Below are 14,215 nucleotides of genomic sequence, written 5' to 3' on the forward strand. Positions count from 1 at the left end.
TGTAGAATCTATTTTTCTCTGACCAAAACTAAAATTGCCATTCGTGGTCATCTCTAAACGCCACTCGTTTCTGTTATTTGTTATTACTGATCTCTTGTCAAATGTCCAATAGAAACCTTCGAAAATTTTCCAAAGAAAAGAAATTAGTAAAATAGACCAGATTCGACACAACTATCGAACTCGTGCTCGTTTCTTATTCCGTCTCATAACCATAATATCGAAAAACATAGTTCAATAATCTACATTGCGAAGGAAGTTTTGCATGCGTAATACAACGCTAACGCAACGTTGACCGTTAATGCATGAAACGGTACTACTATATGAAACACGTGCGTGCGAGCAAATCGTGCGAAGAGGAAAGAAAAAAGAAAGGCGGCCACACGTGAATCGACGTTGACCTTGTACGAAGCAGACGAAAAAGAATAATTATTCCAACGTTACTCGTGTGTGAGCGAACGTTACGGTAGAGGGAGCACGGTTTCGTTCTCTACGGAATAAAGTAGCAACAGGATCCTCGCGTTGACGAGCGAAATTTTTGTTCGCCTTCCAGTTTATCGCGATCGAAGGAGGCAACTCGTAACATCGCGGTTGCAAGAAAGAGCACGTTTCTCGAAACGGGGACGCAACACAATGGATTACAGGCAAGCCACGCTTTCGGCTGCATTGTGGACGACGATGAAAGCAGTTCTTGCCGGATATGGGTGCCACTTCCCGTTCTCATCCACGACCGATTTCAACGCGGGAGGTCATCGGAAGTTTTGCCTTTTAACACCGGCTGCCACGGTGATGAATGGCTCCAGCCACGGTAAAAAGGCATAACTCGCGCCGTTTTACACGACCCCTGCCTTAACCGTTTGTGGAACACGCTTTCTTAATGAGGTAACGTCCAGGCATAATTATCTGAATTATTACGGCTACGAATCAACCAGCGCCTAAGTTATTTTAGAAGATTCGTAACGATTTCTGCGCCGACACGCTTTCTACGCTCCTATTTCTCATATATCTCGCAAATGATTTTTCATTGAGTCTGAAAAACGAACAAGAGAATCGGCGATTTCATAGTATCATAAATATTTCGTTAACCGTATAAATTATCACTGATAGTTGGATTTCATATGGTAACTATCGAACACTCGGTGGTTGCGTTGCTAGAACGCATAAATAAAAGGAGAACTCGCAAGTGGAACAAATTCATGAAAGGAAACAAGTATATTATCTATTGCAGACTCTGTCTTAATACCGGTAACGAGACAACAACGCAATCTCGCGAATACCTACGTGTAATCGATGACAGTTCTCTCGTAAAATGATCGAACGAGTGGATCTGTTTATAACGGGCAGATTTACCTGACGCCGCATTGACGATATAAATTGCGGCCATTCTCCACGGCAGATTATTTGCAACGTAACCAGTCTAACGGGGAATATTATTACTGCCGTTAATGATTTACCCGAGACTTCGTTAGAATCCTTCTAATACAAAAAAAAAACTCGCTAATTTCTATTCAAAGTGGAAAAACTTTTTCGGTTGGAGAAAACGACCGGCTTGAACGTGGGAACGAGAACAAACGTGTACATAATAATTTCTCTTTTCTTTTTTGTTCGATATTATCCGCGTACTATTAGTCGTTGGTTACTCGGTGCAACGATAACACCCAATGCTTTGATCGTGTTCGTAGAATTATAATGCACGCCACGTTAATTTCATGCTGGTGCGTGAACGCATATTCGTTCGATTATACACTGGCTCACGAAAGTATTTGAACATTTATCGTGGAAAACTTTTATGTTTATTATATGTCATGGGTGTGTTATATAATACATTCTACAATTTCATCAACACTATAATGACATGCGACTGTTACGATTATCTCGATCAAATTTGAAACCAATCTGGAAACGTATATAAAATTTATAAGATGTGCCCACAAAAGATTTCTACAAATATTCAAATGCTTTTGTGAGCCTGCGTATGTAAAATTCCGAGCGTGAGCTTGAATTGATTATCGCGCGAGGAAAACTCGGATCAAGGATAGTTTCTCAACGGCAGATCGTCGGATGCGTTATTTTAACACGTAATAACAATGTACATTATTCAAGCACTCGGGGCAAAAGAAATTTCCATATGGTGTGCGCGTGATGAATACGAAATATCGCAAAAATTAAAACCAGTTCCCTTTCCAGCTAAGAGACCGATATCTCTGCAGTATCGAGCAACGTACTATTCATAATATTCCATCACTTGGAAATACCTCATCCATTCTCGTCTTCCCTCGGGCACCTCCATTATCCTTAATTATCCGTAGCTAGCGACCGTGCAACAAAACTCTCTTCCTTTCTCTCTCTTTCTATCCGGAGAACGCTTCAAAGTGCGTCTACTTTTCCAGGCCCTTTAGCGTGCACGAGGAATATCGGAGACGCTGGTAACCCTACAACGATAAACCGATGCCTTCTAAGCATCGATAAATTTCACTCAGCCGGCTGCAGGAATTAACTTTATTGTATGGTCGATTTCCGGTTTTATTTACGATTTTGCTGACGCTTTGACTGAGATCGTTGTTATTAGTTTAAAACTCTTACGCACGATAAAAAATATAAAGGAAAAACAAGATCGATAAGAGAAGGAATTTATTAGAATATTAACTGAGGATAATTTATAGAATAAAGTTTATGTAGTGCCTATTGAACGGTATACTATGCACGGAGTATGGTGAGTATAATTATCTACAACATTTCGTTATCCCGGAACGCCTTCCCTAACAGTTTATGCCAGCTTGCGTAAGCTCATTATTCTTAATTATCCACAACCAGTTCTAGCAAAACTTCGGACGAAACAGGTTTTTCGGGTACGCGTAACCTTTCTCCAGAATAAAATAAAATTCTTCGTGAGTGTCCTTGATGTTAAGGGCAAGGTGAATGATAAGATCGACGTAATATGATTGTAGCTACTTACTGACATACTTTTGCTCGTTCGTGTTAATTTTTATGCTACGAGTGCTTTAGTTTTTAAATTTTCATTACAAAATGTTTGATCGATGCGAGTTTTACAGAAGGTTTGATCAAAGTTTGATCATTATATATTTGGCTTGTTTTTTCAAAATTAATCAAAGATTGAACGTAGTCTTTCCTCAAATTATTAGTCATTTCCTACCACGTATGTAATCAGATAATGATCACCTCTGACATCGAAACGAATCGAAAAACACAACGTAGTTGCTTCTGTATGAGATATATCTTTATCCTTTTTCATGCACAAACGTGCGATCAACGTCTAGTATATACTTTTCGATCGAACAAAGCTATGCATATGTTTGTTATGCAAAATTCTTTCGCATACTAGCTGATTACTAACTGTTACGCTATGAAATTTATGGCTAACCTGACTATTTTGTCATTCCTCTGCAACAACAGGGATAGACAAAGAAATGTCACAAAAAATATTAAGAAATCTGTAGTCTCAGCAAACTGCTACCTTTGCTTAACTAAATCTCATACATCTAGAAAATTCCTAATCTTTGCAGAAATCTGTTCTTAATTCCCTGCTATCTAATCAACATCGATACGACTATTTCTCTGGAAACATACGTTCCAACCACTCGATCTTGCCAACATCGTGCTCCTTTGTCAAACCTGGAAACTTGCAGTTCTGCTCGGAAACTTGGAACCAAGTCTACTATCAACTCCTTTTCTGAATAAACTTAAACACCTACAGCTTCTATCAAACACATTGATTAACTATTTAACAGTGTAGCTCAGAGGAGATTCGAACTATCTAATAAACCGCTATGAAATCATTCGTTCTGAATTCTTCGCCTTTTTACATCTATAAATACAAAATGCATATTATTAAACGTGTTAATACAAAATCTTCAAATTCTCACCAATAATTTGAGAAGAAGATTCATTTACGTTGTCGAATGCTGGAAGTTGATTTTTATTGCACTTTCTTTACTCCTCTCCGTGACTATAATTAGCCCTAAAAATCTTACTCCTGTGTGTTAACATCCTGTACAAACTATTTGCCCCCGAAAAATTCACACATATAAACGGAATTCTACTATATCTTCTACCATATCGGCAGATACTCAAGAAACAGGCTTTGCATATATGAACAAAAATTAACAGGTAGTGGGAAAAGTTGTTAGCCGCCCAATATATATGAACTGCAATTTTGTAAATTATTCGTCCCCCGAAAAGCTCATACAAACGGAGTTCCATCGTACTTTCAGTGAAAGATGGTTAAGAGACAGAACTTGCGCTCACGACGTGCCATCCCGAAGGAATCCCTCGAGTGTTACCATTAGTTTTCCGCGCGCCAATAAATCTGGTCGTGGGATCAGGTAGGCAGCGAGCGTGGCAGTTCCTTACTGCTTGGCTCGCGGCGGCTCGCCTCTCGAACGGAGAGAAACGCGGCTTGACTCTTTCTCGCGGTAACGAGCTCCCATGTAGCACGTCGCTCGCTTTCGACGCTGCAGAACCTCACTCGTCCGTTTGCCGGAGCGTCTCCGGCGCGCCTGTGGCCGCGCGCTCGTGCTCGAATTATAGCGAGCGTAACGCTATCCCCGCGCGTACGACATCGCCCGACATCGTTCGAGGGTCATAGGTCAGCCGGGAATCCGAGCTTGTAATGCACGCTGTAGTACGCGGGCAAGCGCGATCTCGTCGCGTGCACCGTATGCGAGAAATGACGAAGATAGGAGCATAAGGCTAAGAGTCAAGGGGAAACGAACGTGAATCGCGCCCGGCTTGACGTTTACGCTTTTCACTGGATTTATGGAAGGAGATTAAGATGTCCCGTGTACCACGCGGTGTAAATTTCACGCGAATTGAAACTTAATGGTCCGCTTTGAGTTCCCCTAGCGTGACGCTGTGGTTCAGTGTGGAAAGGTGATTAGCTAGGTAATGGAAGTATTTAGAGTTTGGAGGCAACGATCATTAGAAGGCTATGGATCTTTATACAAATTCGTGCTTTCAGAGATACAGACGAGGAATATAGACTCAAATAAAAGAACATCTTATTCTCCGTATTTTACTTTTGACAGAGGACGGAGTTGATCGGATTGCCTCGTTGAGAAGCTCGTTTATTTTATTTGTCATAAATATCGTAGAACAAAAATTCAATTACATATATGTATTATATTCTGAAGATTTTAAAAGATTAAAGATTTAAACTCGATAGATTCTGTTATTTATAAACAACAGTTTAGGCTTTTACGTTTGAAATATGTAAATCCTCGACGATTTTCATCGAATGACGAAACACTTGAACACGCTTCGCGTTATGCATAACCATCAAGATGATTTGCATAAAGTCTCGCGATAGTTAGGATGGTGTACAAATTATTCGGGATCATGAGTATTGCGCGTCCCTTACGTGACACTTTGACGCAAAACAAGAGTTTTGATCGTTGTCATCCATAATGCATACGTCATGTTTAATGTAACGATAAGAAAGTGACGTTGGGTCTTCGCGTCAGACACCGGTTGACGTTGCTCGCGATCAGGGGCCACAAAGTGGCAAATCACGTTGCACCTACGTACGAGAAGGACGATGGACTCGTGTGAAAGCGAATTCTGCTCTAATTGAGGACGCAAAGAACCGAATGCCGCAATTTTCGTAATGACAACTTTTCCTAAATGGCATCTCGATAAAAAGAAAGTACGCCTCTATTCCTACTTCCGTTCCAGCACGAAACTTTCGCGGAAATTGAAATATCGATTACTGAAATGTATCAAACTTCTAACTGAGACGTCTCGATCGAATATGTGTAACGATTGAAACGCTGTAATTTCTCAAGCGAATTCACATGTAAGCGATAATAAGTACTAACATTATATAGGATTAACATCAGAAATGTCTGACTTGTACGGATAATATTGATTAGGATCGATGTTAAAGACTTTCACATATTTCGTTTTGCAATAAAACAGAAGCGACAAAATAATGTAAATTATACTATAGATAGTATCGAGACACCTCGTTTATTCTTCAAATGATTAACAAAGAGAGAAGAGTTAGAGAAATTAACTGTAAAGCACTTACATATCCACCCGATAGATTTTGTCTTCTAACATAATAAAATTCATCATACCTGCAACAAAGAAAAATTTTCTAATTACAAATCTGTCTAAGTTACTTAATTAAATACAACCAAATGCACTAGAAAGAAAAAAGTCTAGAGCTTAAAATCACCATTACTCTTTTTCTTTACTCCCATCACCTACGTATACGGCTACACGTAACAACCAAAAACGCTAGAATAAGAGAATGCCTGTCACTTAATTCCATACGCTTTCCAAGCACGAAACGATACAACATCACGTATACGTAAGGCTATACTCTGAATTGAAGCTGCAGGCCAGCCACGATCCCTGTTCCCTCCGCTTGTTCACAGCTTGGCCGCCCTTTAAAAACACAGTTTATGCTGCCTAAGTCACGTGCAGCCGGTTAGAAAAGGGGACAACATCCGGTGGCCGAGGAGATGCGCCAAGCACGCCGATAGAGGAACACGACGGGAAGACGGATAAAGGTTCTCCTCGTGGCGAAACTGAGAAGAAGAAGGACGAGAGCGAACGGTTCTACCGTTTGCTTCTACATCGCCGCTCTGCCATCGCCGGGGAAACGAATGCTTCGCGTAGAGCAGAGAGACCCGGTATTACCATATTCACGAGGCTTCCATCTCGAAGTCAATGTCATGGTCCGATGGAGCCCCCGGGCAACGCGAACGATCCCACAGGCAGCCTTGAGGAATGTTAGTGTCAGGGTCTCCTATCGGCCCGAGGCGACAACGAAACCAGTTCGCAGTCACGTGTCGGACCACCGTCGTCTCTTAAAACAATATTAATAGCCACCTCGCGATATTGGACGGGCCGTCGAAAACGAAAACCCTGCTCAACCCTTCGCCCCAGATATCTACACCCTTGTTGATAAGCGTGAAGACGCTCGCTGGTTTCGAACAGGATAACTGACCTAGATTTCTGGAAAATAATTGATCAATTTCATCGAAAATACACGAGGGAAAGTTGTGGAAACTATCTTTAAGAATTTCGAGGGAAAATAATGAAGTAAACAATTATATGTAGAAGACTATACAATTTGCTGGTTTAAGAAGAATTGAAAGAATTTTAACTGAATCGAATAGCCCATAGTTTAAACCTGGCGCTTGGAATTATTAATAGCATACGAGTAAATAACGATTTAAAAAATAGAATGGAATAACTATTTAATATAAATAGCAGAAACTTAATGTTTAATATGAACAACAACGACTAACCCTATCATACAGAGTCAGGTTCGAAACGATGTTTAAAAATTTTCTAATGCTTCGTGGGGTTTATTTTATTTTTCTGCAAGTGTTCTTGTACCTATGAACGAGGGTGCACATGGCGTTGCGTGCCTGCGTTGCGCGATGAATCTGGAACACGTCCGTGACTTTCGCGTGGCCGATAGATAAGTAGAATGTAGGTTAATTCGACTGTGCACAAGTCGAACCTTTTATTTGTGATTGTATCTTTCATGGCTTCTTACTGATTCAAGAGTATGGACGAGCAGGAGAACCTCCGTGGTATTTGTTAGACTGCAAGCTAACGCCGATTTCACTCGTCAGCCTTGTTTATTGGTCAAATTAGTGTGCAGAGGTTCTACATGATATTATACATATATGAATGTGCTGTTAGAATGTGATAAAGTAGCGAGAATTGAACAGTTTTTAAAGAAACATTCATTTTAAGTTTCCAACTGGGTTTGACAATTCTAACAGTAAGAAATGTAAAAGATCGTTTGCGAAATATTTGCATCGGAATTCGTAGTTTCTTGGGGATGAAAAACAGAACGTAACTGAAACAAAATGTAAATGAACGAATTGATCAGAATGATCCATTGATTTAGGTCCGCCATCGGTGCAGGATAATACCAAACTTAAGACCACCGACTGGTTGAAATATGTACAAACGCCGTTTGAAATTTTTATACTGTCATTGCGTTTATATAACATAGTCTTCGTCAAAAAGTCACTCGAACACGCGATAGCTGTTTACTTACAAAACTCCTAGCAAAAAGAGAACTCCAGTGATCGTTCGCAAGCTAATTACTTGTTTGTAATTGCCAGACTTTCTAACACCAATGCTACGTACGAACGATTAATTATTTTTGAGCGATGCGACAAAACATTACTCGATAAAATCAAGAAGAATGCAAACGACGCGGATCTTGCATTAGAAGTCGAGAAGAATATCGGTCGTAGGCAGCCTCTAATTAATGACTTTGAACGCGCTTTTCCGAAGGCAACGACGGGCGTTAATAAAGTGCAGGGAGCCGAGAACTTTCACTAGCATAGTCGTTCTCATGTCTGTCCAGACTTTAAAAGTTGCGCCTCCATACACCGTGAACTCGCTTCACAGCCGATGGAAAATTCAATTTCCTTTTACTTTCGACGGATACTAAGGTCAGTTCTACAATTCGCTTGAAGTATTTGTTCGAGTCAGAATTCATTCCCAAACCTTTGAATCGATTACAGTTTGATTTGAATGAAGTATAAAAAGGTTTTAACGGGGGGATTGAAAATAGCGATGATGAAATTGTAAAGTATGCATAGATTTAATTATTAAGCGAAAGTATTTAGAATGAATGTAAGAGAGGAAACTATGAATATAATATGTTAATATCGACTTGGTACTTGGATTTTATACAATTACAAGGTATACAATTATTCAATTTTTTATCATTTTTTCCGAAAGACAATAAATTACAGGATTATAATACAAGAATATGAGACAATTTTACAAAGCCAACAACATGTGCTACAGCAAAAGATTAAGCTTTTAATCACTTTCTTTTCATGCGACAGGAAACTGTGTCTGACAACTTTTATCTTATACTACTGATCTTCAATACCAGAAATGGAAAATCAGTGCTAAATTCAATTCAGTCTGCCAAATGATACCAATAATTTATACATCATTACGCTAAAACCATACCAAAAGGAACAGGTAAAAGACGTCGAAAATTAGTCAAACGAGTAATTCGCTATATGTCATGTTATTGCCTTAGACAAATTGGTCGTGAACGAATCGACGATCCATTCGCACGTAATAAACGTCTCGACCGCCAATAAAATTCGTTTTCTTCATCCAACGATATAGGAGTTGTAGATTTAAAGCGCGTATATTTTCACCGTGTTCGTTCCCCTAGCGAGTTACATGCACCGAGCGAAAACTGAGTCGCCAAGTGCATCCTACTTTCGCCGTGGTCGTCGTTCCTGCATGCTTACGCGCATACAAGTTTTGCGTGGGACACGAAAGTCAAACAAGTCGTTGTAAAAGTGATTCGCCACGAAACGCGCGTTCTCTCGTGCCTCTCGAATAGACTCAACATGCAATCACGACGATTCAGAACCGCGCGGGATCGAAACACAGTGATTTTAATCGACCGCGAATCGAGTCGCATGGGAGGCAGTTGCGACGCTCCAATGACCTGAATGTTTCTGTTAATGGAACGATTGGAGTTCAGTAAAATGGTAATTTTAATAAATGCGGAGTTTCTTAACTTGGAAATAATTTTGGGAAAGTTTCATTATTTTTTAGTTAATGGACGAGTTATTTTTTTTATTAGGAAATTTGAAAAAATTTAAGTAAATCGACGATAAAGATTTATTAACTCTGGAATCTTATAGGGGGATACTGCATTCTCCATTTGTTTTCTTTTAGCTATTTGTAAGAGATGATAGCTCTCTGTGAATAGCTCGGTAATTAAGAATCGGTAATTAATTTGATCTTGTTTGAAGTGTGGTATTGCAAAGTAAAAATTTTCAAGATAAGATAAATAATCTAAGAAATTAATCTCTCTCAAATCTGCATTTTTATCTTCATACTCACACACTGAAAAGAAAAACTAACTACAAGTAAACAGTTTCCTTTTAATTTCAATTAACAGTTGAAGAAAATGTTGCCAAACCCGTGAGTTACAATTTTGTATCTCTGTATTGTCTCCGCGAACAATCGCCACCGAACCTTTATATGATAATCCGCTAATCTACTAATCTATGTATAAATTAGAAACCCCAAAGTTGAAAGGTAAATTCACGATCAACGATCGTTTCATGCACTCGCGAGTGTGCTGAATGTGTCAGAAATTCGTAGGAGTTGCGTACCGTGAGAAAGTTGGTCGACTCGTTTACTTTCTCGCGCGAAGATGCAAGCCGAAGGGAAGAACCATGATTCGACCACGATTCACGGGAAAGAAACGCATCGAATCGCTGTCCAACATCTTCAAACATATGTTCGTGAGATTCCCGGAGAGGAAGTATCGGCCGTTCGTGACGATTTCTCCGCGGGAAACCACCTACGCTTCCAACGATTAATCCCTGACTGACATTAATATCGAAGCTGGAAAGCGTTTTACAATTATTAGCCGACTTTCCCGCCTCATAACTGGAGGGAACAATAAAATTGAACGGAGAAATCCTAGAACACAATAAGCACGAATAAAATACAATAAAGATTGCGTGATCTGCGAGAAAGCTAAGTGACATTGTAACCCGGAAAATAATTAAAATAAACTGGCTAATGTGTCAGGAGAAACCAATCTAATTATTGCATCTCGTATTCACAGCCTGTTGACTAGAGAAGACTAGGGAAGAATTTAATTTGTCGTTCGCATTGACTATCTCTTTAACGTAATTCCTTTATTAACCCATTGAGAACGATATAGCGAAATATACATAACAGAAGCCCACTATATAGATCAGAGACATAAAAAGAAATTCTATAGCTTGAAAACAAAAAGAATAGTTTATCAGGATAAAGTAAAGTATTTCAACTTAGCCAATGTTCATAAAGTTACAGGATCTAGATGGGAAAAGAAATACTATAATAACGAAGAAGATGTTGAGAAAATTTTTGAAATTCCTTTTCATAATCACAATGTAAATTCAGTAGAATTGAATGATGTGAAATGACTAAGAAACATTACGAACGAAATATCGCGTGAAAAAAAATCGCGTTTACCCTTAACCCTTTATCCTTAACAGACTAAAGAATCCTCTATATCTTACATGTTGTCTTATTTATGTTAAGGGCAGATTATATCAGATTTACAGGTCGACCCGACAAAGAAACTGTCAAGTTAACTAGTTTGAACGGACCATTATTCAACAAATTTGAAAACCAGGTCCACACAACATCAAAGCACGTAACATAAGTCATCATTCATCGTAAGTCAATCTACAGTATCTGTATATCGAGGAACGTCAACACCTAATCAAGTTTAATCAATCCTGTTCAACGCTATAACCATCTAAGTCGATAGTTTCAATGCCACGCCTATCAAAGACATATTTCAACATCGGACAAGCAGCTAGGTAAAGGGAGAAAGGAGCAAAACAGGCAACAGACTTCTCGCTGCTCGATAATCAACGAGCATCGAGCGTAAGCTCACGCTAGCCAGACCTAAGCGCAGATTCCTGTTTCTCTGACCAACACGTCCGACAGCGATGTAATTCTACGAACCGCAAGAACGTAACGTAACGCGTATCGGTCGCCACCAGTGGTACACAGAGAATCCTGATTCGCTATAGCAACGTATACCAGAGTCAGCCCAATAGGGGAGCAATGTTCTGTTCGTCTTTTTCGTCCGCTACGCTTTTTACGCCTGCGGGACAACGCATCCAGAAGGAAGCCACGCGGTGGTTAGAAGCCGGTCTTCGTTGATTCCGGCCCCTCGGGACTCAATTTTACTCATTAAGGTTAGATTCTTGCACGAAGCACGCGGAGAGTGGCCGCCAGCAACGAGATCCCGTGACGGGATAGCTGCAGCTATGTTGCCCGTAAACAGAAGCCAGCAAAACGATACCGTCTCATGAGAAACTCGCGTGAATTCTGTTTCTACGCTTGCAGCATGCCGAAGTACACGATCGCTGTGAAAACGATACACACGCGAATTCTTATTCCGCCGGACACCGACATGACGCCGAATGCAATCAGTTGCGTTCAGGAGAAATCGACCGTCTTCGTCAGATAGTAAAACAGGTTTACGTGATGTAGAACATTTTTAGAACATGTGATTATAGGAATTTTGGTGGGTCGTCTTTCGAAAGATGGAAAGCTGAATTTTTATAGAATATCTTCTATCTAAGATCCAGAAATCTTCAAATCAATTCATATGTCCATAGACCGTTCAGCCAGGTCTTTTGTCAAGTACTTAACTCCAGTAATCTTAGTCTCTTTATTCAAGTATTTAATCTTAAACATTGAAAACTCAAGCACTCGTCACAAACATTCGCATCAAATTTTCATTTCCATGAAACATGATCTTGTTGGTATAATAGGCACGTCTAATTGCGGCAAATAAAAGGAACATCTTCTACTTTTACAATATAGAATTTAATTTTCAATAGCTCTTTTCCTTTATCCTTCCTCCTATCTGATAAGAGTCTAAGAAGATTGCTATTTTGTATAAAAGTTACACCTACGATCGAAAATCAAAAGCGAAAGTGAAAATAGGAGGACAAACAGTCGCGTATATATGCTTCCGAGGGAAAATAGCTATCGAGAGCAAACGTACAAGCTTGTTATCCCGAGCGCAACACGAGCACGGATACTCTCGCCGACTTATCCCATAAAATGCAAGATACACGCAGAGATCGTCGAAATTCAATTTTGCTGCGCGTTCCGCGCGGCCCGAAGACTTGTAAAAGCCGTCACGTGTGCAGACACCCTGCGATTATCGCCAACAAGAAAAAATTCTCGCCACGCAGAGGCCAGATATTACTAGGTTGAGAGCGGTAACGCGAAACACAGAAATCAAGTTAGATAATAGTAGGCTGAAAGCGGAACGAAGCTGGCCCACCGAGGAATCCTATTCGATTTTATTTACTGGAATTGCTGCTCCCTCGGGCTGAACTCGTTCAAAGCCGATCGCAGAGTCTAAACTGCTCGTGGCCGACACCTTTTATCCTCAATTTCCGCGACGTAAAAAGTATAACGGAATGATGTCGTTTAGGGTCACCGTTGAATTTCTTTTCACTTGATTTCAAGTTAGTCGAAATGGATGCGTGTACAACTATTCACGAAAGTTTTCGAATATTTATAGAAACATTATACGCGTAGTTCCAAACATTATAAAATTTCATTAACACTGTAACGAGACTCGCGCTTAAACACTTATCATAGGAAACTTGTATGTATATATTGCATTTGTTGCATAAAATATTTCGAAATTTCCGTATCGTATAAAAATTCACCTCTTCATCTCTCCAGAAATAATCCAACATAATATCTACAATTACCTCGAAGCCAAATTTGATCAATGTAATCGTAGTAGTAGTGTTTTATTACGGTGATAATGAAATTTCAAAATGTTTTGTATGACATACGCAATATGTACGTATGTTTCCTATGCTAAATATTCAAATACCTTTATGAGTAACTGTATATATAATAGTTAATTTATAAACAATCTGGAGTGTATATAGAAATAAAGGAACATGAAGATAGCAGGATAGAGTATAATCTCGATAATATTGGCGGAAGGAAATTGAGCTTTCGATTTGCCGATGGAATTGATCGATTTAATTATAGCGTATAATTTGCGTTTAACTCGTTACGATAAATCATTGTTCTCATTGGACCTCGCTGTAGATTAACGTTATTTCGCGTTGCTCTATAATTTACCGTAAGCGGCTTCATAGGTATCAGGATTTAAAAGATGCAACGGACAACTGGCACTCGAGCACGCTATTGAAAATAGAAGTTCATGAATGCAGATACTGCGCTACAGTTCACCGACTGTAAGCATGTGCCATAGAACCAGTAGCCAACGCTTCCTTGGCTTATTTGCGATTGTATCGATTTCTTATCTGTATCTCCTTTATTTAGTATATAACGATTGAGCTAGTAAAAATACTAAATTCAGTTTGTTTTCGTTTTACTTTTTACAGCAAATTATAATTGTTCAAAAATATTGCTTCCTTGTAATTATAAAGACAAGACGGGAACAGATGATAAGTCATATTCTTCATAGAACTTCGTAGATTTGTGATTTCTTTCGTTGATCGTTTAAAATTCAAAATTAGGACACGATCGATTGAAGAAAGAACAGACTTCAGACGAAAGTATTTCCCTTCGATGATGGCGAAACAGCGTCAAAGGAAAAGCGAAACACGATCGCATACAGTTCGAAAATAATAGCTAGCTTCGTATTCGTAGAAAGCAAAGGCGT

General features: G+C 39.5%; 1 protein-coding gene across 1 annotated transcript in view; it reads right to left on the minus strand.

The window, feature by feature from the left end:
- LOC117159256 (uncharacterized) overlaps positions 1-14,215 on the minus strand; it is a 216,771-nt gene that overhangs the window by 174,773 nt on the left and 27,783 nt on the right. The gene's annotated exons all lie outside the window — the stretch shown is intronic.

This window comes from Bombus vancouverensis, chromosome 10 (assembly GCF_051014615.1).
Source record: "Bombus vancouverensis nearcticus chromosome 10, iyBomVanc1_principal, whole genome shotgun sequence".
NCBI lineage: Eukaryota > Metazoa > Arthropoda > Insecta > Hymenoptera > Apidae > Bombus > Bombus vancouverensis.